The following is a 27320-nucleotide window of genomic DNA, read 5'->3' as shown; positions in this document are numbered from 1 at the left end:
CCTAACCTTAATGGATGCATCGGACAGCATTTGTTAACCTAAATATATGAGAATTCAATAAATGACAATAGAAATAATACTAATATAAAAGCAGTGTTTTGAAAGCACAAGCATGATTTATGGTCATAACATTATGTTTCCAGGCTCGCTGAAGTGCATAGAGCTTAGAATGGTATCAGGTGTTATACAGATAATGAAAACTCCATTGCCATTCAGAGTGCACACTGGTACATTCTGTAGAATAACTATATTTTTCACTAAACAGATATTTTAAAAGGAAAATAATTCCCCTGAACAACATAGGCATAGGGTTAAACTGATAGGAAAAAAAATTCTCTCCCATATCCTTCCATCTCCTTTTCCCTATTGTGGATAGCACACCCTTGTTCTGTCTTGTCAGGTGAGGCCACTGAAAGACTAAAGCTGAACTTCTAAGACGATGATGGGACAGCTGGTTTTTTGGAGGTTTTGTTTCCCCTAGTCCTTGCTCTTTCATTACATGTGAGTAAAAAAAAGCAAGATCTGACATGTAAGAAAAAAATTAAGATGTGACTCAAGACCTTGCTAACACTGACTGAGCCAAATTTTGAACTTCCAGGAAGCTCAGAAAATTCCTGGAACATTTTATCAGGGAGTTCCCCTGATTCTCAAAGACTCTTCTTCCTTGTAATAAGGAACATCAGAAGTGACAAGTTATGAAACTACTCTGGAAAATGTCTCAATACTTTCGATCACAGCAGAAGCAGGAAATTATTCCGACATCACATCAAAGAGGAACAAATAACTATCAAGGCTCACTAGATCATTTGAAGTCCATCCAATACTACTTTAAATTAAAGATTTTCATCTATTACTTCCTAAAGCCAAGTGTTGTCTGTAGAGAGGAAAGGGAATCAACTGCCTGAGGTCTAATTTCATCTCTTTGATGTAATGTTGAGAGAGTCTTTCTGCAGGATAAAGGCAATATCTTCAGCACAGAAATATTGTCATCTACAGGTGAATGCCTACAGTTGATGTTCAGTTTCCCCATTTTTGAACCCACATTGGAAAACAAAGCATGTTATGATATTTATTTTATCTCTAAAGCATTAAATGCCATCTTTGTCTGCAAATGCTCTTCTGGACAATGAGGTGGTCTGCTATGATAAAGTGGCTGAAATGGTTGACAGGGGAAGCCTGCACGATGTCATCTACCTGGACTTCTGCAAGGCCTTTGATGATCCCATACAACTTCCTTCTCTCCACACTGAGACATGGATTTGAAGGGTGGACATGGATGTGGTGGATAAGGAATTGGCTGGAGGGACACCAGAGAGTTTTTGTCAATGGTGGTCTGTCCAGTGGGAGATCAGTGAAGAGTGGTGTTACTCAGAACTTTTTTTGGAACAAGTGCTCTTTAATATCTTTATCAAGGACAGACAGTGAGATCAAGTGCCCCCTCAGAAAGTTTGCAGGTGACACAGAGCTGAGCAGTGCACATGACACAACAGAAGGGAGGGCTGCCATCCAGGAAGACCTGCACAATTTTGAGAAGTGGGTCCATGAGACTCTCACAAAGTTGAACAAATCCAACGGCTTTTCTTCTTTAACACATATAGAACAATTAAGCATGATTTCTTGGATTTGCTGTATATTTTGATCCAGGAAAATCTGAACAGAATTTTGGCTGTACTAGTCTTGATACAGTAGTCTTGAACCCACAATGCGCAGGACTAGTGATATGTGTTTTAAACACATACACTGATAGGCTTTCTAGATCAACTGAAATGAGGCTGTTGAACAGAGGAAATATCAAGTCCTTTGCTTTTGTACACTGAAGGACAAATGCAAGATAGTTGCTAAATCAATGTGTGTGTGCAGAATTTATTTGCTGAGAATTTTCTTCTGGCCAGAGTTCTGCCTGATCAAAACCCTAAATTTTACAAAGAAATTTTGAGGTGCAGAAGAAAATGTATTTGGGAAAAATGGATTAAAGAAATCCTACCTGTGAGTTCTTCCCCTGAAACTCTGCTATTGTCACTACTATTGGTTTGGAGAGTGACAGAAATGTATTCAGGAAGCATTTCAGTTTAAACTACTTGTGCTCTTATTCTGGTACTTAGAGTGGCATAAAGGAGCATCTTACCATGTGGTCAGACAGCATGCCTCCATGACAGAAAAGTTTTAGGGGAATTTGGAGCCTTAAGATATAACAGCAAGTACTGACTGATGAAAGAATGCAGTTTCACTGTGTGGTGTAGCTTTAAAATCATAAATGTGTCTTATGTAGAGAAGTATGCATGAATTCATCCTGATCTTTTGAATTAATTTGTGTCATTAGCAGAGAGTCAGACATGCTCCTACAAAAGGATGGTGATGAGGGACTGGGAATAGTTGCTGCATAACTGTGACTGAGTGGTGTTTTACCATCAATGCTGCAAACATTGAGCCAGATGTATCCAAGGCCTTGCCTGTGGCTTGATGACACATACCCTTTTCACAACAATCGGTGGATTTGTGGTAACAATCAAAAGGCATTTAAAATGCTTGGAATGTGGTTTAGAAACCCGCCTTGGCATCTCGCTTTTCATGTCTTAGCATAAATGCCTCAACTGTTTTTATTGTTCTGCAACTGCTCATTTATTTTGAAAGAAGGAGCTTGGCCTGCAGTATTTGCATTCAACAATACTTGAAACAAAACATTAAAGTATTTTTTAATTATGCCAGTGAAATATTTCATATGAATAATGCCAACAGCTGGGTCAGACCTTTTGGTTTTGAGTAAGAGTTTATTCCAGGCTTGCTAACTGAGAGGTTCTTTTTTTAGAGAAAGTTTCTGATAAACTGCCAGTTTGGAAATATATCACAGAACAGGAATGTCTTTTCAATTTGTGTTGCAGTTGTACCACATTCTTTATTTTTTTCTGATTTTTGCCCTTATGACTCCATCATAACAAATTACTGCATAACTGATGAAACGGCACAGAACTACTTTAAATAAAATCAAGAAAAGAACAATGTTAATGTAAAACATATTTAGGAAGAAATTACTTCATTTTGGTAGAACAAGACAGAAACAGACTTATAGATCCATGGATAGACAAGGTATTACTCCATATGTTTAAAGATAGATCAATTGATTGATTACTCATTAAATCAGTAGGTCAATAGACAGAAGGATGGAAAATCTGTCTGTTACTGAACAGCTTGTTTAATTTTAAAAATCATGTACAACATTTTTGGCTTTGAAGAAGCAGCCAATAAACTTTCTCTCCTTGGGGTTGCAGTTTATTTGGCAATTATTGATTAAGAAAAATTTTCTAGATCTTAGTAAGAAAGAAATCAGTATAAGGACTGGTGAACTATATCAAGATGAAAGAATAATTTGTTTGACCTCAAAGGGAAGCAAAGTTGATTAAATAGCTAAACTTCATCAAAACTTTTGTGGATAATCTCTCTTCTATCACAAGAAAAAAACCAAACCAGTTTTCATGTCTGAACATTTGCATGCTGATACACAGGTTTGGGATCATCTGCTTTTATGAACTTATTAGCCAGTGAAACTCATCTCCTTTTGAATCAGAGGACAGGTGTGGGGAGAACCACTGTTGTTGCACAGTGACCTGTGAAGCCAACCCAGCTGGCTTTGGGGTAGTGGAGCAAGTGAACTGGAAGAGCAGTAGAAGTTCCTGCCACCTAGTGCCAGCTCTGCCTCTCTTGCAAGGGAAAAGCTTCTGCTCACATAGCAGGTAATTAGCCTAGCATAACAAGGAAAATCAAACCAACTACCAGTTCATTGTACTAGGCTTCAAAATACAAAATTCAGCTCTTGCCACATGTTCAATAAATCTCTTTTATAAAGGTGAGAGCTTCCCATGAGAAGGTGAAGAGCTGTGAGTGGATTCAATTGCAATTATTCCAGGAATCCTGCCTGTGGCTTAGGCAGCTCTAACAGCCCACACCCTCAAATCTTTACTATTTTATTTCTTTAGTTGCTGTGATCAGATTCGACCAGAGTCAAGGAAATATATGACACCTTTTCATATTCATATAATTTCTTGGCTTCTCTGGAAAAACTTGTGTCAGTATTTTATTATGATTACTGTTACTAATCTGAGAGTATTTTTTATATTCTGTCAAGAATTCTACACTGACTGTATCTCTTCTAAAATCTGCAAGATGGTTGGAACACATACTGACAACTTCAGCAAACTCCAAAGACTATGTAGTCTCCAATTTCTATGTAATTCTTTAAAATGTAAGAACACGCCTACTTTTTTTCCCTCATCACATTATTCATTTACACAGGAACTGAATTTGCCTAATTTTTCACAACAGACACTGTCTCAAACCATTTTGACTCAGTAACTCATTCTTTTGGTTTTTTCTGTGCCCAGCCCATAGGAGTTTTTGTTCACTGTGGGAAACAGTAGAACCAGTAGCTTTAAAGTTTCCCCTTTTCATAATATTTACATTTGGTTTTCCTTAGGGAGAAAATTTCTCTCTAAAAGAGTCTTAGTCTCTTTGATTGTTGATACAATGGCTGTGATTCTCTGCAGAAGATGATTTTTGAACAATCAACTGTTGGACCAGTTTCTGAGTCTGCAAACTGCACTGACTATGATTTGACCTAAATAATTTATTCCAACTATCACGCCAAATTTTAAAAGTTATTATGAAATCTTGCCATGAAGGATATGGCCATAAATAGTAACAACCAGGAAAAATAACACCCAAACATGTATTCCTTTATTTTTTAAAATTATGGCAGAAATATAGATTATTTCAGTAATATACAGTATCATGTTAACACACCATTGCTTCAGTACCCTCGTGCTAGGAATAGGAAAGGAGAAGGTTCTTCTTCTGTGCTATCCTTATTTAGCACATTTTTGGGGCATGAGCTTGGCTCCAAGTACCTCTTAAGGACATTATTGCACATAGTGGAGGGAACTATCTGTAAAAATCTCTGATGGAAAATTTCATACAGACTAAATTTAATTTCTTTGTAAGTTAAGTTATTAATATGAAAGATACTAGGAAATTATATTGTAGATTCAAGATATAACAAATGTGATATAAAATGTTGTTGTGTGTCACCTGGAAACCAAATCAGAAACATTTTTAACTATTTGAAATTGTTCTGACTAGCTCTTTAATTATCTGAAATATCAGAAAACAAATTATGAGAGAAGTAACTTTGAAACAGGAAAGTATTAATTCCTTTGTTTATGCATGCTAAAATCACAAAGCATTATGTAACACACATCCATACAGTTTCCAGACAGGCAAATCAGGAACCCAATCAAGATATATGTTTTATTCCTCTAGTGAATTCTCATTTTTAGACATGCTGTTTTCTTAAGAGAAGATGTGATGTGAGACCCTTCAGTTTACATTCCTGAGGGACTTTACTTTTTAAGAGTGATCTGCAGATCATTTTAGTTGATTTGGTGCCTTACAGTTGCCTCAGTCTTCTTTTCTCATAGGGTAAAAAGAAGTGTGAGACAAAAAAAATCTCCTTTTCCTTCTGATCAGCTGGTTGATACTGACAAATGCTTTTATTTCAAGGAAAAAAACCCTTTCTCAATGAAGATTTGGGATCCTTGCTCTTATTCTTCCTCTGAGAATATTTTGATCTGCTCATAATCAGCTGTAAGCTGACTCTTACACTGCACAGAAACAAACTGAATTTGAATGTCTCTAGATTCCCTGTAATTTTGATTGCACTTTGTGTGGTATCTTCAGAGCACTGGGTTTATTGTGTTGCTGTGATTAGTACCAGACCAAAGGACTCTCATACCAAAGCTGGCTACAAACTGGAATAACCTTTTGCTAGTTTCTGGCACTGGCCTTTTTCAGGGAAATCATCAGTGTAGATGTCTGCTTAGTAACTGTACTTTTGCCAAAGCTTTTCTGTTTTCTTCCTCTGAGGCCAGCTTAGAATATTTTATCACAAATACAGTGGAAAATGGTAGCTACCAATGATTTATCTTCCACATGTGGTTTAATATCTACTTTGTGACTCAAAAATTTTTTAACCACACTGCATTCATATTTATAGGGAGAATATCACTCATGTTGATAAGATTATAAAAGTTGTGTATTAATGCAGTTTTCCTGACTAATTAAAACATCCAATTTCAAGAATATATTCTAAGAAACTTGATCCAGGCACTGCAACACTTCATAGGATTTGGACCAAGGCTGCCTCTTCAAAAATCATATCCTTCATTTATTTCTAATTTATTGATCCTATCTCTTAAATTAAAGTGTTGATTTAGGTAAGTTTTCCTTGAAAATACTCTCTGGAGATCTAGAGAACCCTTGAGAATGGCTCTTACTAAAGGTTAGGTAACACTGCTCTGGCTATGACTTTATATGGAAAGACAGTTCAAAATCAGTTGCACCACCATAACAATTAGATCCTCTTGATATTTCTCTCTAAATGTTGAAAAAGGAAGAGAAAAAAAAAATCTAGTATTCCAACAAGCAATGTGAAATTACACTTTGACTTGATATTAGGCTGAGAAGTGCAACATTACACAAGATATATAATCCCTGGTAAAGTACGACTAACACATAATGGTTGATGTGGCTTTCTTTTCTGCCTCATCGTTGATCAGTACAGACACGCTGTACTGATCTAAGTCTACGGCTGCCGGAAATTACTCATTTAACATAATCACTCTTCTTTACTGTCCCTGGCCAAAGACCTAGCTAGGTTTTGGCTAATTACTTAGCATTAATTTTATGAAGGTATTCTGGAATCATAACTTCATCACACAGTGACTACAACTCAAAGTCTATCAAGTTGCTGGATAAAGTTCACAAGTAGAGAAACTTAGAAGCTGAAAGCACACTCCTTGATTCAATATTCTACTGTATGCACTTGGTTCTAAATGGGTTTTTTTCACCAGAAATGTTTTCCATTTCTAGAAACAGCTGTCATGGTATCAGTTCAAAACACGCTTCAAAGTTACAAATAAGTTTACAAATGTTGAGTATCAAAGGACGAAGAGAGATATGATGTACTTTCTGATTAAAAGACTGAAAATTACACACAGAAAATTTAATCTATCGTTTTATTTCTGGTGAAGTCAAAGGGTCTCTCTTTGTGACAAAATTGCAGAATTGTCATATTTCAGTGCTAACTGTTGGACGTTTAGCATCTTGCTGAGAAGATTCTCAAAAGAAACCTGCTAAACCATATCTCTTTTATAAAGGGATCAATTAATGATTAATTCTACATCTGTCTATACAAAATCAACTGAATATTGCATCTAAATGCTGTGAAATCCAAATATACAAAAGACTGCCCATCATGTATAGTTTCTGAAAGGTATTTTCCACCCCCAGTATCTCCATATGAATTATCAGAACAAGAGCACTTACAGTGAAAGGATGTGAAAGATTAAGATTTATTCAAGTGTGTGGGCACAGTGCAATGGCCACAAAGTGCTGCATAGTGACTGTTGTGTGAAAAATGTAGCATCATACCTTCATGGAGTTCAAGCAGAAACATTGTACAGCTGGTTTGTCATGCTAACATGACAGGGCAACACCTCAAGCAACCTCGCATTATTGTCTTCCCTGACTAGCAGGCATTCACTTACCATTTTGCAACACCTGGTGTGTCCTACTATCATTTGATTTACAATGAGGATTTGAGGCTCACATGGCTTCTACAGCCCCCATGATTCTTAATGAAAATATTTGAGTGCCATAAAAGAATCTAAGAGCCTCAGGTTTAGCCAGAGGGGAACTCACAAAGCCAAAAAGCAGGGGATGTCAGTGTTCACCTGAATAGCCTGAATATGGACCTCAGGCTCACTAATCTTCAACTGAAAAGATTGGACTGAGACATGAATTAATCAATTTTCAGCCAGAGCTATTCTTGTTCACTAACCAGTTCAGAGGAACAAGGACGCCACATACAGGCTTTGTGAGCATCCCTCCTCCTGAGCTGAGATTGCTGTTCTATATCCTTGAAGTACAGCAACAAAAAAAATCACTTCAAGCTTTTTTCTTTGCCTTTAGGGATAATTGATAATTTTGACTGTTAAAAGCTGGGCAATACTCACATTAAAGTGAAGAATTCCTGTCCTATTGTTGCTGATCTGATCATTTTTTAAAAGTACAAAAAAAGGTCTTATATGATCAGCTACTAGTTTCTCAGCCAGAAAGCCGTTTCTTGTCGGAGAGAGGTTAGTTAGTTTCTTCAAACACTTCTCATCTTTAAATTACTTGTTATGCAGTGCAATGCAAATAAGTAAATCACTATTAGAGGTGAGTTCATGGAAGCATGACTGCTTCAGATCCAACTTCCAGCAAAAGAAAAAGAAAATAAGGTGCCTAGAAAGGGAAAGTTCTTGAAATATCTTCATTTCATTTAATGTAAGATTCTACAATGAAGGATGGTTGAGAATGTAAAACAGACATAGGAAGAAAATTGTCCCACTTAAGGCAAAGTATTTCTATGATTTTGTCTGATTTCTCTATTATAAGTATCATTGTCTACACTGGAATATTTTAATAAATAGTTTTGAAACGGAATTTGATTTCTTAAATATTTTGTTTTATTAAGAGCAGTTTTGCATGTAATGATTTCCACATAATAAAAAACCCAACAACCTGGAACCAAAAGATGATATTTCTTTCTCTGAAGAATGAGGAGATTTTAGAAGAATTCAATTTCCTGAAGGTACGAGTCCCACAATATTCTGAAACAGATTCCTTTTAGAAAACAATCAAACCCTGTGAAGTAAAGGAGTATCTTGAAAGATCTTTTGCCAGCATTAACACAGTCCTCCTGCACATTTCTCTAGAACCATTCATTCTCACAAGCAGTATTTGAATTCTGCAAAAAACAGTAGTGACATAGGCATTAGAACTGAAGTCTCCTACCTATAGTTTAAAGGAAAAATATTTGGTTTTCTGACATTGTTCACTGCCATGAGATGTAGAAAAAGTACATTTAGGCACTCATCCAGGTTAGACAAATATGATGTTTCCAACAGGACACTTCATCCTCAGTGCAGTGAAAGATGACAGAAACGCAGGAGCCTGTGAACTACCATTTATTTAATGTGTTTCCTGACAAAGTACATGTTAGACACATGTACTAAATGCATGAATATGGCTAGCATAAGGAGTAGTTTGGTATATCTAGCATAAGGAATACTGTAGTATGGCAGATGATATCTTTGGATACATAAACTGAAGAGTCTCAAGTGAACCTGAGTTTCCTTTGCATTTGCCCAGTGGCATGCTGCTGAAGTTTAATGTCCAGTGGCCAGAGCAGAAGTGTAGATAAGTTCAGGTTAAGAGTAAAGTGCATCTGTTCAACAGGACAATTAGATATTTGTATAACTTATCCAGACTTCTAATGATTTCACCAATGGCTTTAAGATCCACATGGTTTACTTGTTCAATGCACAATCTAGTTCAGTTAAAATTAGTTCAGAGAGCTCTCTGTTAACCTATGTTAATAAAAGAGAGTGAAATAAAGATTTTAGTAAAGCCTACCAAAATAATTTGTTTTGTTTTTAAAGTGGGACAAATCTAAAGGTGAAAAGGAAATATCTGAGGTAATTTATATCTATGGCACCATTTCTTCCTAACACAGTCTAGGTGATGTGCTGCTTTTTTCAAATGTAGGTTTTTTCACTTCTTCAAAGGTGGATTCCTCTTACACATTGATCTTTCTCCTTTGACAGAATATGTAACATTTTAAACAAATAATTGCCTTGTTTCTCATATGAACTTTTTTCTTCCTAATCTGTTTTGATTTTACATGGATACCTCTGATCTATTAAAGCTCTATATGAATATTAGATAAAATTAAAATTAAAAGGATAATTTGATGAAATCTTCACTTAAAAATGATTGGTTCCTCCACAAACAAAAACACATGCTAAGGAATAGCATTTTTCCCTGGCACTTCAGATGTTGTTTGTTTATTTAATATATCAGTGTTTTGGTATTTCTTTTTCACTGAAATCTTGAATTTATGAAATTTTAATTCTTGAATATGTTATCAAATCCAAGTGTTCTCTTACTTTTTTAAGTAAGGCAGATTTAACTGGCACTTTCTATCAGGCATTGTTTACTATGTAGCCAGACACTTTCCTAAAATTGCAGATTGCTTTGTGTATTTATTTTAAGCAACTGTTAGATATTCAGATTAGATAAAAATAACATGACCTCATCACCTTATAATTTTTTTTCTGCTCTGTTCTTCCATGTCAGATCTCTGTGATGGATTCAGGGGGTTCTATCCTGTACAAAATGTTCTGTGATCCTTGCCACGGAGAACAGCAAAAGAGATGATGGACATGCTTCCCTGCAATTCAAACAAGAGAGATTCAACACTATTGATTTAAGCAGCTGGTTTTAGCTGTAAATAAAGGCAAATAAGCCATTCTAGTACCTGGAAGGGAGCAGGAAATGTGGGTTCTGTATGGAATAGGACTTAAAACAGGAACTTCTGCACTATTCTAGTACAAGTGTGCTTACATCTAGTGAAAGCACAGAAAATTATTTATTTTTTATCTGACACCATAAGCAATCTTGCGAGTATTACAAAGTGTTTCATCCTTTGTGAGTTTACTTTGAACTGTGTCTTAAGACAGAGAATGTGGAATCTAATTTGGATAGTAGTGTCTTTCTGTTTTTATTTATGATTCACAGGTGATTGGCCAAGTAAAATCATCATAAGATCAGGACTTTGTAGCAAAGTATAACAGAATTAAAGGTCTCCCCAAGGGACTTTACACATCCTATAAAATTCAAAGGGGATATCCACAGTTCCTGGAGATTTACCTTTTTTTTCAGTCTAGCTGCTGGCACACAGTTTATTTGTTTGTTATTATTTTATCTAAAATATATCCTGAGAACAGCATGTCATTTATAGATGTTTTTGTCTTTTAATTACTTCTGAGAATCAAATATCTGAAGTGGTTTTAGGTAGGCAAAAGCAGTAAGGCTTCTTATTTGCATGCCAATCTTTGACTTTCCATAGCTTAAAAGTCCCTCTTTTATTACTGCTATCTTTTTAATGAAAAATCTGCTTTGTGTGCCTATTATACTTTGAGTTTTAACCTCACACACTTTAGCATGTTCAGATGCTCCCTAATGTAGCTAATTAATGAGGTTCTGTGATAAATCTATTTGTTTATATCTTTATGTATCTCTGTTTATCTTTTAATCTCCTCTTTTGGATATTTATCTGAGTTCTCTATCCTTTTTCAGCATATAGAAGACTGCATTATTGACTTTATATAGAGATTTTTTTCTATATTGATTTTGACCAAGACCTGTATTGCTCGCTTGACATGTTTAATTTAATTTCCCAAAACCTAGATAGTAGGCACTTGGTCACTAAAGGGAGATGCCAGATAGATTAAGTCATTTGCTTCAATTTGTCTCTATAGTTTTGCTTGGTTTTTTGTGTTCTTTTTTTTTAGTTTGTTTTTGGGTTTTTTTGTGTTTTGGTTTTGTTTGTTTGTTTGTTTTGTTGGGTTTTTTTTCTTCTTTTGTGGTTGGGGTTGATTTCTTTTGTTCATATGCCTGTTCTTGGGTATTTTTGGGGGGCTTGTTTTGCTTGGGGTTTTTTTGAAGGGGGTAGGGAGTTTCTATTTTTTATTCTCCTGAATGCCAGGTCTTTTTGATTGGTTATTTACTGACAGGAAATGGATACAATTGAATATTTTCAATAAATAATTCCTTTCCTCAAATTTCTGCAGATTTTCAAGATCTACTTCAGACAATATTTTTCCTTTGCTTTGGTTTTGGTTTTCATTGGGAGAATATAGGGAGGTCACAGTTTTTAGTCGCCTAATGAGAGAGTGAACCACAAAACTTTCTCACATGTGATTGGCAAAAGCAGGGCTGGGCAAAGGTCTCAAACCAGTTCTTGTGACCACAATTTAATAACCAGACTAACTTAGCTTTACTAGTTAAGGTATCCAAAAAGATCTAGCTGGACTTTGCATTGACTTTTGTTATGCACTATCAATAGAAAAAATAAAGTTCCTCACTGTTTTTAAGTGAAAGATTAGACTGAAGTGGGCCCTAATTCTGGATTGTAGTTTTACCTAATCACCTTTCAAAACTAAAGCTCTGAAGTAAATGGGTTTAAAGTTCATGTTTAAATTCTTTCCTGGAAGGATTTAATTTAAAGAGAACAAGTTATACAAAGGAAAAGAAAAAAGGAATCTAATTTCTCATTCTACTTAGCAAAGGTAAGTCACTATAGTCTATGTGAATTAAGATGATTTGCAAAATTAGGACTGGATATGCCATGCAAGACAATAATTATCTCATTCTCTAGTACCTGGTCATACAGTAATTTAAACTATCAGATCCAGCTTTGTTTCTTTGTTAGTCATTTAAAATTATAGCCATTATTTAATTTGAATATATCAAATGTGAACTGAAAGCAGTACTTTGGAACAGTATTTTCTGTGTAATACACAGCAGGTTGTAATTAAAGCTAGATGAGATCTTTAAAAAAAATTCCCTTAATTTTTATATGTGAGCACATGGTGAGTTTAATCAATATCAGTAGGGTAAAATCAAGCAGTTTAAAGTGCTAATTTAAGATAACAGAATATGAACTGCTGTAATTCTGAAATGCTCATTTATTTCTAATTGTTTAGTATTCTTCTGAAGCATTTCATTGTTTTCAGTATAAAACAACTGAACTTGGAGGATGAAATGGAGAATAATCCTCTAAGATGCACGTTCTATTTATCTGAAAGCATAAGGGACTTGAAGATTTGAGACAGAAATATTGTAAATCCTGTTTAGTAGATTGCAATCAGCTCTCTGTTATCTAGAGAGGTAGAACACAATTTTCAAAATTAGTGTAAGTATTACTACAACAGGGTCCTGCCAGGCTCCAATCAGAGCACCATCCCTTGCTGCGGCGCTGTGCTAAGTTCCCACTGGAGAGGCTTGTCCATTTTGAAAGGTTTGTTTATTTGCCAGGTTTCTGGCAAATGCCCTTCAAGGGCAAATATTTTTTTGAATCCTGTCTTCAAGTTTGTCAGGTATCTATGTTTGAGCTCCAGCATTTCTGGAAATATGAAGAACCACCCCTTAGGTGTGGAGCCAGCTTAAATTGAGCTGAGACTGACACAATTAAAGCTACATCACAGAGTCAAATTAGCTTTATGATTCTGTGACTCTGACATCATATTAACAATTGAAACAAACCTAAGATTACTTTCACAGGACAAGCTCCACTGTCTCATTGTCTTAATGGAATTACCTATCTGCCAATAGAGTAATGAACTTACTGACAAAAAATGGGATTCAAGGGTATGTGCTGCATGGTTTGTTGCATGGTTTCCTGAGATGTCCCACATTTTAAAAACCCTCATTTTAAAATAACTTTTGCTTTTATTTTATTCACAGAAATAATGTTTCTGTGTGACAGGAGAAAAGCAGCCAGGAGTTGAATATGCAAGCTGATTACAGATCATTTCAGCTATTACATTCAGAACTGCATAAATATGTAGAGTAGCTATAAAAAAAGCCGGCTCACTGGCAGAAAATTGCTTATAATGCACTACTTTGCCAAACCATTTGTGATTTTTCATGGCATTGTTTAGAGTTCAAAATATCAGGAGTCACAGATTACAAAAGTTAAACAAATGACTCAGGACACGTCCTTCCTAATCTGTTAGCCTGAGGGGAAAGCACTTGTTATGGGTAGTTCTTTCAGTACAGTCTCTAAACCCAGAGTCTGATTTGGTCTATTTTAATACTGTCTTCTTCTTGAATTTTTTTTCCCAGAACTCTGAAAAGTCCTTCAGCTGAAACATTCTGAGTTTCCACCATTGTGTTACATTTTGAATGGCTGAGATTTCCCCCTCACAGGTAATCGCATTTCAGTAGTGCTGAGTATGTTTAACTGAAATAGATTGAAGTGAATAGGGCTATATAATGGAGATAACATTGTTACCATTATTTCTGGAAAATCACTGCAATCGTCACTTAAAACACTTTTGCCAGATCAAGCACCTTCTGATCCATGTGATCACATGAAAACATGATTTGCAAAAAGCATAGTTTTTCCATAACAGACAGCTGCTCTACTTTTCCCTTGTAATCAGAGGCCCCTCTGATAAATAATCTCATTTAAATTGTTTTCTAGGACTAGGATTTTTGCAGCAGAGAAAATGACACATTTCATTAGGAATCTTCTTACCTCCTGGATATTTAGCCTTTTTCACAAGATGGGAGAAAATAATAATGTTATACTAGAGCCAAATAAGAATAAGACTTTCTATCTCTTCTGTTTTTGCAGGAAATTCTCTTACACAATTGTGATAAAAGTTAGTATTTGTTTGGTATCCATCATGACAATTAGTACCATCATTTCCTGGGCGTGGTCCATTGTGTGTCCTCTACAGAGTTGTAAGGGATACACAGAGATTTCTATGACAGGGTAACTGTTTTATCTGTTTCAACTGTTTTAGAGAATGTGTAGCTTTAGTTTAAGACCTTATAAATATAGACAAAAGCAATTTTAATGGGAAAGACACACAGAATAAGAAATTAAACTATTTACAGGCATGACAGTTTTCCATCTCCTCTCTTCCATCAAGCCAAAATTCTGCACTTGCTTTCTGCGCCTGTTATTGCAACTTTTCCAGCTAAACAGAAATAGAAGCATCATAAATTCCCCCATAAGCATTTTTGCAATAGTTCAACCTAGTTTTATAGATCAAAACATTTTGATTAAAATCAGGGACAACATTCCTATTTAAGTATTCAACTGACCTAAATCTCTCAAACTTTTGAAGTTCCTCCAACTTACAAAAAATACAAAATTGTGTAGAATATAAAAACAGAATCAAAGATACCCATTTTGTTTCAGATGTAATTGATTTCCAGGCAGTAACAAAGGTCTTTTCAGAGAATAAGATAAGTATGATATTGATTTGTAGTTTTTTTTACCTTTTTTACACGTTTCTTTTAGAGAATGAAATTAAATATTTTATGTTCATGTACTTGTTCCTTGGTGAAAACAACATGATATAAATTAGCAGCTGGGTTTGGTGATAGAAACACAGTAACTCTCACAAAAGGGTTTTTTCTTAGCTTTGCCTAAGAGCAGTCTGAAGACAGACTACGCAATACGTCTTTACAGAATTTTTGAGTATTTTTAATCTCTGAAAAAACTTAGTGTGGGCATTTATTTATTTTAGTAGCCCATTTTTGACATCTGCTATACTCTTCAGTTAACAATTTAGGGCAAAGCAAACCACATATCTGTAATGGTCAATGAAATACTAATTTCTTTCATTGTTGATTTTTATTAGTTTTTACATAAAATTTCTTCAATTTGCCACCTTAAAATCATTGAACTCAATGAATATGCTTCAAAATGTCTTTAATACAGGGAGATTTGCTGCTGTCACAGAAGAGCCTAGACAGCTGGGCAAGAGTGAGATGGAATTTATGTATGTCTAGTCTGACATTAAATACCCAGGCACATCTTCTGATAGCAACATGTCTTAGGGTCTAAAAATAAAAAAAAAGAGCCATGAAGCTGTTCTTTTTTTGTGGTTCTGCACTCACTGCCCTTCCTGTGTCATGACAAGACATAATGCATAATTTGACAAGTTTCAGCACACCATTAATCTGAGCTGAGCTTGTCGATCTCCAGTTTGCTACATTTAGGCTTTGTTAAAAAGTAATAATCAGGTTTCAGACATGGTAAAAAATATGATGATTTACTCTGTGTCTGATGCTTCATACATAGGTCTACTCCCTGATAATTACTGCTTTTTTTCCCTAAGTAATGCTATTTCAAGAAAATTATCTGACTCTATAATTTTTCCTTTCAAGATATGCAATTTTTTAATTCAGAAATTCAGGTATGTATAGTCCAAAATCACTGAAATAGTTTGAAAGTACTGATTCCCCACAAATCACCACCTTTGGCCAAGAACCAAAGATGTGTTTTGAATGTAATTTCCTGATTTAGTGCGACACAACATGTTGATTTGATTTTGAAAGTTTGAATACACATTGGACTTAGTTATCACTACATACTACCACTACTACAGAACTACTCAAGTAAAACTTTTATTAACTATGTCATAATTTTTCATGACAAAAAAATTATCACAGTGACTAAATGGGTTGAAGTGATACATTAAGGGTGATACAAAATTAGGTGGGGTTTTTAGATGACGTCTTCATTCATTCCACCTTCAAAAATAAGTTCATTTAATACTGTCCCAAGAGATAAGAGATCAAGGCAGCATTTCTTTAAGATCAATATCAGAAATGTATTAAAGCCATTGAAAATGTCTCAGCTAGGGGAAAAATATTAAATGACAGGACTGCTAGTTTGCTCTTGGAAGGTAACTGTGGAGTTGCATCTCATTGCTACCCAAGAAGAAAGACATGAAAGATTTTACTGTTAATTATCAGCCAAAGGAAAAATTCTCCCCTGACAGAAAGAGATCTGGAAAAGAACGGAGAAAATTACATTTATAGAGCTGTGGGGCTAGTGATATTATAATTTTTTGAAAAAAATGCATGCTCCAATATATTCTCCTTTTTGATGTAATGTAAGAGAATACATTCAAGAACACCGGGTGACAATAATATGACCAAAAAACTCTAATAACATAGAAAAATATTTTGAATTCTTTGAGGGTTTTGGTTTGCATTACTTAAGAAGCTGAATTTTGTATTACTTAAAAATATTGTTTTCAGCTGAAATCAACATTTTCTTAGGGGAATGAGGAAAGAAACCCTCCACAATACTTAATTTCTGCATTATTAGTTACCAGTATCTCCTTAGGACTGTCTTATTTTATCTTTCCTTACAGCCAGTCTTATCAAAGAGGTTCATTTCCAAAGAGACACAGTTGCCATGTGGCTCTCAGGAAAGGAAAATTATCACGCTGTAAAGAAAATGGAACGTGAAAATAAGGAAAACATCAGGCACTGTATTTTCACTTCCAGCTAGCAGTATTATGGTTTGACATTTGACTGAAAACATGAAACATGAAAGGCAGACATTTTTATCATTTCTGTAAGAAAAGATTCAGGAAAATGTATTTTCAAACTTATCTTTAAAAATATTAGCAACCTCGTTTCAGTGATAAATTTAATGAACAGTAGCCTCATAGAATATTTAGGCTGCAATTTACCCCTGGAGATAATCTACTCCTACTCCCCACTCAAAACCTACTAGCTCACTTCATGGTCTTGTCCAGGCAGGATCTGGATATCTGCATAGAAAACTTCACAGCCTCTCCAGCAATCTGTTCCTATGTTTGACCACCAGCATCACACTGACATTAACAGGAACCTTTAACATTGCAAGAGTTCTTACAGTAATATTTCACATGGGCATTTCTTCCCATGTGTATGCACATATGTTCCTATGCATATGTATTTGTCAAATTTACACTTGCAAATTCTAATTAGCATGGTTTTTCTTATATTTATTAGTCATAAAAAGATGAACAATTTCCTGCTACATGAAGCATGTTTCATTTATGAAAGTATTGGGCTGAAAGCGAGGAAACAAGACAACATTGTGCTTTATAGCTAATATGCACTTTTGTGTTTTCTACTGTTTTTGATGGCAGTGCACAAAATGGGATTCTCAGTACTGTTCTGGTTTCATTCTTAGCTCTGCAGACACGTGGTACATCTGTGATTTTTCAAATAGCCTGAGGCTTAAAATAGATTAACACTTTACCAATGCTTCCACTTCCTAGAAAGTTTATTTTCTTTGTAACTGGGTTTGAAGGCAACAAAAGGCTCAAGGGCTTGCAACAACATCTTCAGTATATCAGAAGACCTACTCTTTTTTTGAAGTAGAGAAAATTATACCATCAATTTAAACACACTTTATTTCAATGTATGACAGCAAATATTAGAATGTCAACAGGGTATTACAATATTATCAATACTGATTTTATTTTGCAGGAACTGAGTGCTCTCCACTTTACCTTGATAAATTTTTACAATGATTTAAGAAACACTTAATAGCAATAGTTGAAATCACTCAGTTTGTTGTTACTGGTTCTATCTTTCTTCCCAACTGCCAGGACTGTCAGCTTGGATCTAACCTGTATACTGTCAAATGACTGACTACAAAACTGAGACATACTATGAAAAAGTGAGAAACTGGCCTGGATTTGACCTGGGAAATATCCCTAGAAAAATAATTTAGATTTAGTAACGCTGCTTGATCTTATTCAAATTGATAGATATCTGAGATTAGAGTATGTTTTACATATGCATATATGTGTATATATGTACATATGCATACTCATCTAAAAACTAATTCACACTGTTAAAGACAGATTTGCAGACTGTAGGCTGACAGGTTCAAACCAAGAATCTCATAATTGCACCATAATGTAGCACTGTTAGACCTAGAGAAAGCATTTCCTATTCCTTCTCTCAAGCTACGTGAAGAAAATTATTACTCATTCTGGAGACCAGAAGAAGAGCACTGAAGAGAGGATGATTGTATCTGAGTTTTCACCTAAGTGAAAAGCATTCAAATCCCCCTGGACTTCTACTTTGCTTTGTCCAATGGAAAACTATTGCAAAATACATAAACAGACCTTCAAAGAAAAACTAAGTACCCTAAGCCTTCCTGCTAAAACACTATTTTGAGACTAAATTTTAAATCCTTCCATGAACAAGAACAATTTTATCCAGTACATAGTCAAGAAAACAAAATCTGTCAAGGGCTATTAAGCATACAGATGTATGTCTTAGAAAGTTCTTGAACCATGAAGTCTTTTAGGGCAATGTCATTGTATCTTTGACCTCTTATTATAGTCTTTGCTGTTGGTCTCTGTAACAACTTTATATGATATTTACACTTATCTATGTCCCACAGTCAGTGGATTGTGGGACAAAAGACACACCTCTATCTGCAGGTATTATTGTCTTTATTTCCCCTAAAAATAAAATCCTTCTTGGTATATTATGTGTAAGGAGTCAGGGTTCTGAATATGTGATTTTGGATTTCAGTAATTGAAAGTGAACTACCAGGTTCAAAATAAAGCAAAAGACCCCCCAAAACAACCTACCAACGATTCTTTTGTAGCAAAGGATGTACCCTTGGGAAAAGAAAGAAGGCATATACAAAAACAGTTCAGCAGCAACTGGACTAAGAACTGGGAGAGGAGTCACAAAATGGTTAATTCAGACTTGGATTCCACAAAAGCAAAGCACTTTCAATCTTTTTATGGAAACAGGCCTAGAAATAATTAATCTAAAATTGTGTTGTAAGCTTTTGGACTGTTATTAGTGTACAGTTCATGCTCAACACATGGTACTGCTCCCTGATATACTTAGGGTCTTATTTTGCTTCTCATTACCCTGCTCTGATTTTGTTAACAAAAATTTTTTTCTGTTTCTGAGATGAGCCTCTTCTCCCCTTGAGGGTATTTAGTAGGCAATCTCTCTCCCAGTTCTTATTTCAACTCAAGAATCCCTTAGTTAGATTTTGTCTCAGAGGTCCAGCTGCAGAAGAGGAGTGAGCAAGAGGCTTTTGTGGGTCAAACCACTGATATGTTATCATATCAGAATTCAATATTGCCATGCTAGTGATCAATATGTAATCCTTGTAATCAGGTCCAAATTTGTGTTTAAACTGTGGTGGGTATAGAGACTCTGTAGTGATATAAAATAGTGCTTGACCACGACTACAAAAACTCTCAGCATGCAATTGAACAAGAAAATATCACAGTCCATGGTACAAACATCTCTCCCAACTCCAGAAAAGTAATATACTTTTAGTATATTTTACTTCTAGTAGGGTATTCTGCAGCCAGATAGTGGCTGGACATTCAAATAAGCTATTTAGAATTACTGAAGAATGCAGTACAAAAGGCATTCTGTTAATTGTATATAGGCTCAATAGTATGCATGCTGGGCCGCTCTCATTCCAAAAATGGTGCCATGGTGTAATTTAGAAAAGAAATATTTTACACTATTATCGAGTGACAGAACTGAACTGAACTGAAACAATGACTTAGCCAAGTCTTATTTCTCCTAGAAAACTCTTAAAATCTGTGACTGAGTTCCACTTCTTCAGGCAAAATGTTCCATCCCTAGAATAGCACATACAATCTATACCCTATGCATTAAAATAATAATGGGAACATGCTAGACTGCTGCATAGATGATATTCATATTTTTTCAGCATGAAGTTTGTGTCTGACATCTTGAAATTTAAATTGGAGCTGAAGACATATACCAAAGGGAAATTTAATTTTCATTATCATTCTCATCACCACACAGTTTGATTTAGGTGCTTAAGGAAATGAAGTGGAGGAAAATATTTATATTGGTCAGTGGGTGGTGGGAGGGTTAATCCAACAACCCCCAAACTAACAAATGGTCATTGCTGTAAAGAGGAAGAATAAGGGCCACAGCAAATGAAAGAAATGTGTTTTATTTTGGAAATGTGACTTGACATCACTTACAAAAGGTAAATTAAAATCATGCGAAAAACTGTGGTCCATAAGTGCCTTGAAGAAACTTTTAGGTTTTAGGAAAATCATGTCTCTAAATTTAGCATTGCTGAGTAATGGGCATGTTTCTCACAGTTTTCAGAATGTACTTGTTTCAAATATAAATGTAATCGGGATAATTCATTTTAGGGCTGACCTTCCCCATGGTCTGACCTCAGACTTTCTAGACAGGTTTGTCTTTTTCTCATAGTTGTCCTTTGGCTTTGGAGAATGAGAAACAGAAAGTAAGCTTGTTTGAGCATGAAGCCTGAAAACAAGGAGCTTGTTAGTACCTTAAATTTTGAATACCAACAGGTGGCACAAAATTGAGTACATGACTGTATGGAGATGAATGCCTGACCAAATTTCTGAAATCTAAAGTATAAATCTGCTACCTCCTGGATGCCACTACTACCAGCTGGTCATAAATTTTGGTAACACCTAGACTAAACAAGAGAAATACCTCCTGAATTCTGATATTGATTAAAGATATAAGATGCATTCACCAGTTGGAGAGAAGACCACATACTGTGCTTCAGTGCATACAGTATTTAAGAGGGAAAAATGAACTCCTGAGAGAAGGTTTTGAATGCCAAAAAGGAGGATTTCTGAGAAGCAGCCACGGAAAATAAAAGAGGGTCTAAAAAAGGAAAAGTGAGGAACCTGACAGGATAAAACATCTTGCAAGTTAAGAGGATTCTGGAATTGTGATATCTGCTGGGAAATGCCCAGGGACCCTGGCAGGTAGCATGAGGGACTGGTAGCTATGAGCAGCTGCATAGCATGAATGGGCACAGCTTTCTGACCAACCTTCCAGGCCCAGCAGAGACCTCCCAGCTGTGAGCATAGCACAGCAGTGGAGCAAGGAAGTGCAGTAAACAAACAGGATAGAAGCACTAATCTTGATAGTTCTCTGATAATACCCAGTACCAAGCTCCACTATGGGTTGTTGCTTACTCTGTCTCACTCTGATAGCCAGGCAAGGTGGTTTAAACTGGGAACTAAAAGAGAGAGTAGAAAAAGGACAATTGTTGTTATCTGTTATCCTAAAGCAGCACTGATTTACTGAAACACATAGAAACAACAGTGATAAGGAGTCAGGAGGATTGTGCTTTAAGATTTCTTTCTTTTTAGCCATATGTGAAAGGTGTGGTAAAGGAATATTACAAGGATTATAAAACTGAGTAGACAGATGTCAACACATCAGAACTAAGATCACTGATGCAATCTGAATTTACCTTCCCCATTGCGAATATACATTATGTTAACTGTCCAGGACACAGCTCAGTATTTCAATCATCACACACCACAGAGGCAATGGAAGCTGGACACCATGAAGGTCCTACAGCTGCTAGGCAAAGGGCAGATTGTTAGGGATTGTTAGGAAAAGAAAGCTGTCTCATATTTATGGGAGCTGAATACTGTCTCAGAGAAATATCATAATCAAAAAGATGTTCGATGATTTTCAAGTCACTTAATCCAAACTTAGATTAACCATTTGGTGTCCTCAGTTATAGTAAAAGTTGGGGTGACATGTATTTGAATAGATAGAGCTAACATACAAAGCTTTAGCCTATGAATAAAGAATCCACTCTTGTGTTAAGCTGGCCATGCAATAGAAATTCTGGACTTGAATCCCTTTACATATCAAATCTCCATCTCTGATGGCAATGACATCATCCTGGGTATCACAGGGTGCTGAGAAGGCTTATGTGCTGTATTCCTACATGATAGTGAAATCAGAAAAGAAAAGTCTGTGAGGAAATTAATAGTCCTCAGTAGGGATCTGGATTGTTAGTGTCTAGTAAATAACAAATGGGACCACACATGCTGAACAATGAAACAAAACCAGTATTGAGCAGCTGCTCATTAAGCAAGCATCATCCACTCTGTACTGTGAATGAAACAGAGGTCCCCTGAAAAAAAAAAATCATTTAATTAAAATTACATCACAATTTGTACAAATCAGAAACCTTAACAAAAATGTGCTGAATGGATATTTCCCAGGTAACCCTCTTCCAGCATTTCCTTGCCTTCAGATGCATGATTTTGCAGTTTTAATAAAGCAATGTAGCCCTGGGGTTTTAATGTGTTGATAATGAGTTTCTATATATTTGTGTATTGTGTGTAAACAAAAGTTGATAGATGAATAGGGTATTAAATACAAAGAAATACCCATCTGGTGAAGTTCCAGTCCCTGTCTTTTCCTCCTGTCTCATTTTCCACAAAAGCTGAGCTCACTTCACCTTGCTTGTTCTATACTTTGTAGCGTTTGAACTTCAATTCAGTGAAAAATAGAAAATGAAGGCTGGAATGTGGGGATAAGTTTATTTGTTATCTCTCTTCCATCTCTACCATAAAATTGACATCACAGAGCTGAATGAATCAAAGAGTGTCTGCTGCAGCTCTGTGTAAATCCACCATATACCTGCTGAATACTGTAAAAGCATATTGTTTTATGCACTTGTTTCTTACACTTCAGGTTATGCATTATGTACTTCATTTGTGGGTCAGTGCTGATTAGATTTCTTATTAAATGAGTGTATAAAAAACTATTTGCTTCAGTTTCAAAAGCCTTTTTTTTTCCAAGCAGACCATGACACATGGTACTGGTTGTCATTATAAAACAAGCTCTTGAGTCCTTTATAGGTCTTTCCACGTCATTGTTTTGCATCTTAGATTTTTCCTCTTTGCAATATAATAATGTTGTATTCTATGTGAGACTTATATCAGCTTATAGTTCTAACATTTCTATTTCTGAAGTTGTATGCCAAGATATAGCATTAAAAATTTTAAATATCTTATTTTTGTCATATGGTTAGCACAAAGGCAGACATCCAGGTCAAACTAATAGAATACAATGAAAGCAAACAGAAGATACTTCTTTCTGTCATAATTCAAACCTTCTGTGCAACTGAGATTAATACAATTACATCTATGTCAACAGACTTGTATTTAAATGGTTAAATGCATTTGTTTTGACTAAAATAGAAAGGAAAACCAAGAAATCTGCTTTGCCTGGTATAACCTCTTTCTCTCATGTCATTTCCATTTGCTCTTAACAGCTTCGTTAGTTTATATAAAGTAGATGTAAAAACTCTCCAAACTAAACATAACTTTGTCTTCCTGTGAGTTGATTTTAAACTGTGCCTGATTGTCATGGCAGGTCAGCGTTAGCTTTTTATTTAAGTGTATGTGATTAAAAAGCTTTGTGATTCAACCTTTCAAAAATTTCTGAGCATATAAACTTGACAGAAGCAAAGACATGCAGCCTGATACTTAAGTAAGAAGTCAAGCAAGGATAGAATTTTTTTTTTTTTAATCAAGGAATCTTCATGTAAACAAACTGATGTTCTTCAGTCACTTCCCAAGGCTTTTTTGGCTTGTTTAGTGTCAGGAAAGGTCAAATGGTATAACCCAAATATTAGGATTTTCTTCTTTCTGTTTGACTGAGGGTATTGTACGCCTTATGCATGATTTCTAGGGGACTGTATCAAACCTGCCATCATTCAGCTGACACTGGGCAGGTTTGGTATTTCTGCTACTCCATCATATTTGCTGAAGTTCATCTGAGAAGGTTCTGCCCATCTGTTTGTGTGCATCTCATGGCATGCATGAGCTGAGCTAAGTGCTCAGGTTTGTGTTTGGCTTTCAACTTCTCTGGGTCATTCTTCAACTACATTTGCTAAGATAGGAGGCACAAGAGTTACCTCAGCTGACTTGCCACTTGGGTACACACTGCTGAATCCACAATGAACTTTAAATGTAATAATAAACAAGAAGCCTTTCAAATATAATTTGCTATAAATGTAGGTGTTAATGCAATGAGCTATAATTGAAACATAAAAGAACATGCAGATACCTGGCAATTACAGAAAAGTGAAATAGCTTATTTACAGGACTTGTATCTGATTGGTAGTATCAATCCACTTCTTGAAATGATGTTTTAAAACTCTTCTGCTTTCCAACAGGCATTTCTACCTGGATCTTCAGCCTTTGTCATCTGAGGATAAGACGCCTTCATATACTGGAGGTGCTAATCTCTTCCCTCCATGGAATCTGGTATAAAAGTAAAACAAAAAAGATAAAATACTATCCTTTATCCAATTAAAAAAAAAAACAAAACATAGTCAAATAAAAGCAGGTACAGGACCATTAGATAACAGAAACGGCCTAGTGAACCTTTGTCATCATTCCATTTCTAAACCCTACAATTTTAGGGAAGAGGAACTCTTTGATGCCTTTTAGATGAGCGAACACATTCTAGAAAATGCATATAGGCTGACAGAGGAAATTAATTCAGTCTTCTATTCACTCCTGTTTTGCTGCTGGGAGTTTCTGCTGTGAAGAACTGTGTCTCAGCTTGGACAACTGCACATCAAGAGAATGGATCCAGCCACAGTCACTGGCTTGTTTGTTATTCCACAGACTTTTAGTCCTTTGTTAGAGTTCAAGGATTAATATTAATTTCTTAAATAAATACCTGTACTAGACAGCCATCTTGAACCTATTGTCAACATTATTACTAACTAGAATTGCTTCTCAAAGGTAATTGCTATTTTACCTACTTTAGAGAGGAGGAAATAATGACACAGACAATGTTCCTGAAAGAATCCTGTAGGAGGAAAATTGGAATATCCCTCCCAGAATGACTTTCGAAGATTAGTTTTGTCATTGGTCCTTCCCCGGATGCATTTCCTCATTCCCATCAGATAATTTTGCAGCCCACAGCACAGTGGATTGCAGATCAGCAGTCACCTCTCAGGTGGTTGTTTCTATAGCAAGATTATTTCCTTCATAATTTATTAGCTACTTCACTCTTAATTACAGGCTAGGATTTCCCTAACTCAAGAATGACAAAATCTGGGTCAAAGTCCCTAGCAGGTACATTTCCTTCCACTTACTGAAGAGGAAGAAGGAGCTTCTTCTATTGACTTTGGACAAGGAAGTGAATTTGTGGGGCCCTGAACAACTTGATTAACACCAAGTTTTTTTTCCTTTACGCCACTTCCTTCCTTTCAGAGAAATTTTTTGCTAAACATTTATATTATTAAATATCATATAATCAGTTTCTAAATTATGTTTAGTATAAAAACCAAATTCTGTGCTGCATTTAAAAATATTAGCAACTCATCCCCATCATTTTTCCTCCTCTTTTTTTTTTAACTGAATACAAAATGGCATCTGTCATGAAAAGGTTATTTTTTGGAGACCAGCACTTGTCTTTCCTACAACCAGTAAAATTTTGGTTTTTTGGACAACATCTTCTACAGCAAGCCTGAGACAAACAAAATCCTTATGTCATCAGGAAACAACTGACAATCAGAGCAGAGCACGCAAATTTAAAATAAATGTGCTATTTACAATATCACATACACTTGTTATGTCCTATCATCTTCTTGAAGATTCCTCTACCCTATTCATTGTGACCATGTCCAGAGTAAGACATTTGTCAAATTCTCTTCTAAAGTCCATACTGGGCTTTTAAAAGTTTGTACAAAAATGAATATTTTAAATCTCAGAAGGCCATGATTTTTAGCATTTTCTTTCACCTTCATCACTAGAAGAGAGATGCTTTCAACTGAATTATGAATTGCCTATTTGATTTTGAGTACATCAAAAACAACCCCCAAAAACCCACTTTCTCCATCCAAGTCACTTTTTAACCATAGAAACCATACTGAAGATTACATCTTGCAGTTTTTGCTAGAAACATCTAAGTACTTTATGAAGGGAATAAGAACTGAGATAAAAACATGCTGCATCTAGAAAAGAAGCTTGAGTTAGCATTTCAAGGGGTGTAGAAATGTGAGCCATACAGGCCAGCGCTAATGGAGCATCTCTCCATATGTGTCACCTGCTAAATCTGTGCTGGCAGATTTCACCTCAGTTGTGTTGTGAGTGAATGCAGTCCTGAGTGAATGCTAACTCTTCATGGTGTCTTCTGGTCTGTCCTAATCCTTTGTAGCACACAGTAGCTTTCTGATTATAATTACCAGATTTGGGATCTGGCATATTTCTCTGGATTTTCTTCTGCTTGATCACACCAGCACATCCCCACATAAACAAAGCACACAGTGGGTGATGATTATAATAGCTGATTAAAATAAGTAAACAGATTGGAGGACATTAAAGTTTTATGCATCCCTGCCATCTGTTTTCTCTTCACACTGTACATATTAATGTACATATTGTACACAATTGGTTTTGTTTCCTGTTCAGTAGCAACAGGCATTGTGGTACACCATCAATGGCTTGAATAAGTCACAAAAATGACTGCCTTGACTGCTCTAGATAGTTACATGTCTGATATTCTGTTTCTTTCTTTTATGATTCTGGCAATTATGTGAATAAAAATCTATTTGATTTTTAAAATTTTTTTTACAATTTATTTGAATAAAAATCTTGAGAGGAAAATAGGAGCAAAAGAGCAGTTACCTTTTCCAACACTGAGAACAACTTTTTTATATTCAAAATAGACCCACTCATGTAAGGACTTACTCCATTTACTGGTGTAAAGTTGTTAACAACAGGATCATGACAGTTCTTTTTTACTCTTGATTTTGCATGACTTCTAACTCTTTTAAGTTAGACTTACAACAGATTAAGACGGATTGTCTGTACAGTTTAAGAATTGCAAATGAACAGCACACATAAGGTAGACAGTGATATCATTATGTTGAACAGCATCTTACTCATAAACCCATCATGATGAAAGCATTATCTAGCCTTAGGAAAGAAGCATTACCTACTTTGAATGCAAGAAATGCAATCAGAAACTTTATTAAGGGGCTGTATCAGGGAAAAAAAAAGAAACAGTCT

The 27320-nt window shown here is 35.5% G+C and overlaps 1 long non-coding RNA gene across 1 annotated transcript in view; it reads right to left on the bottom strand.

The window, feature by feature from the left end:
* The window catches only part of LOC139588445 (uncharacterized), a 109282-nt gene extending 84489 nt beyond the window's left edge, over positions 1-24793 (bottom strand). The window contains exon 1 of the long non-coding RNA XR_011678675.1: positions 24361-24793. This is a non-coding gene — a long non-coding RNA (uncharacterized lncRNA). The remainder of the gene's footprint in view (positions 1-24360) is intronic.
* Positions 24794-27320: the final 2527 nt, after the last annotated feature.

This window comes from Agelaius tricolor, unplaced genomic scaffold (genome assembly GCF_023055355.1).
Source record: "Agelaius tricolor isolate 1412-34295 unplaced genomic scaffold, bAgeTri1.0.p SCAF_3, whole genome shotgun sequence".
Taxonomy (NCBI): domain Eukaryota; kingdom Metazoa; phylum Chordata; class Aves; order Passeriformes; family Icteridae; genus Agelaius; species Agelaius tricolor.
The sequence above is the reverse complement of the archived record's forward strand: the minus strand, read 5'-3'. Positions and strand labels throughout refer to the sequence as shown.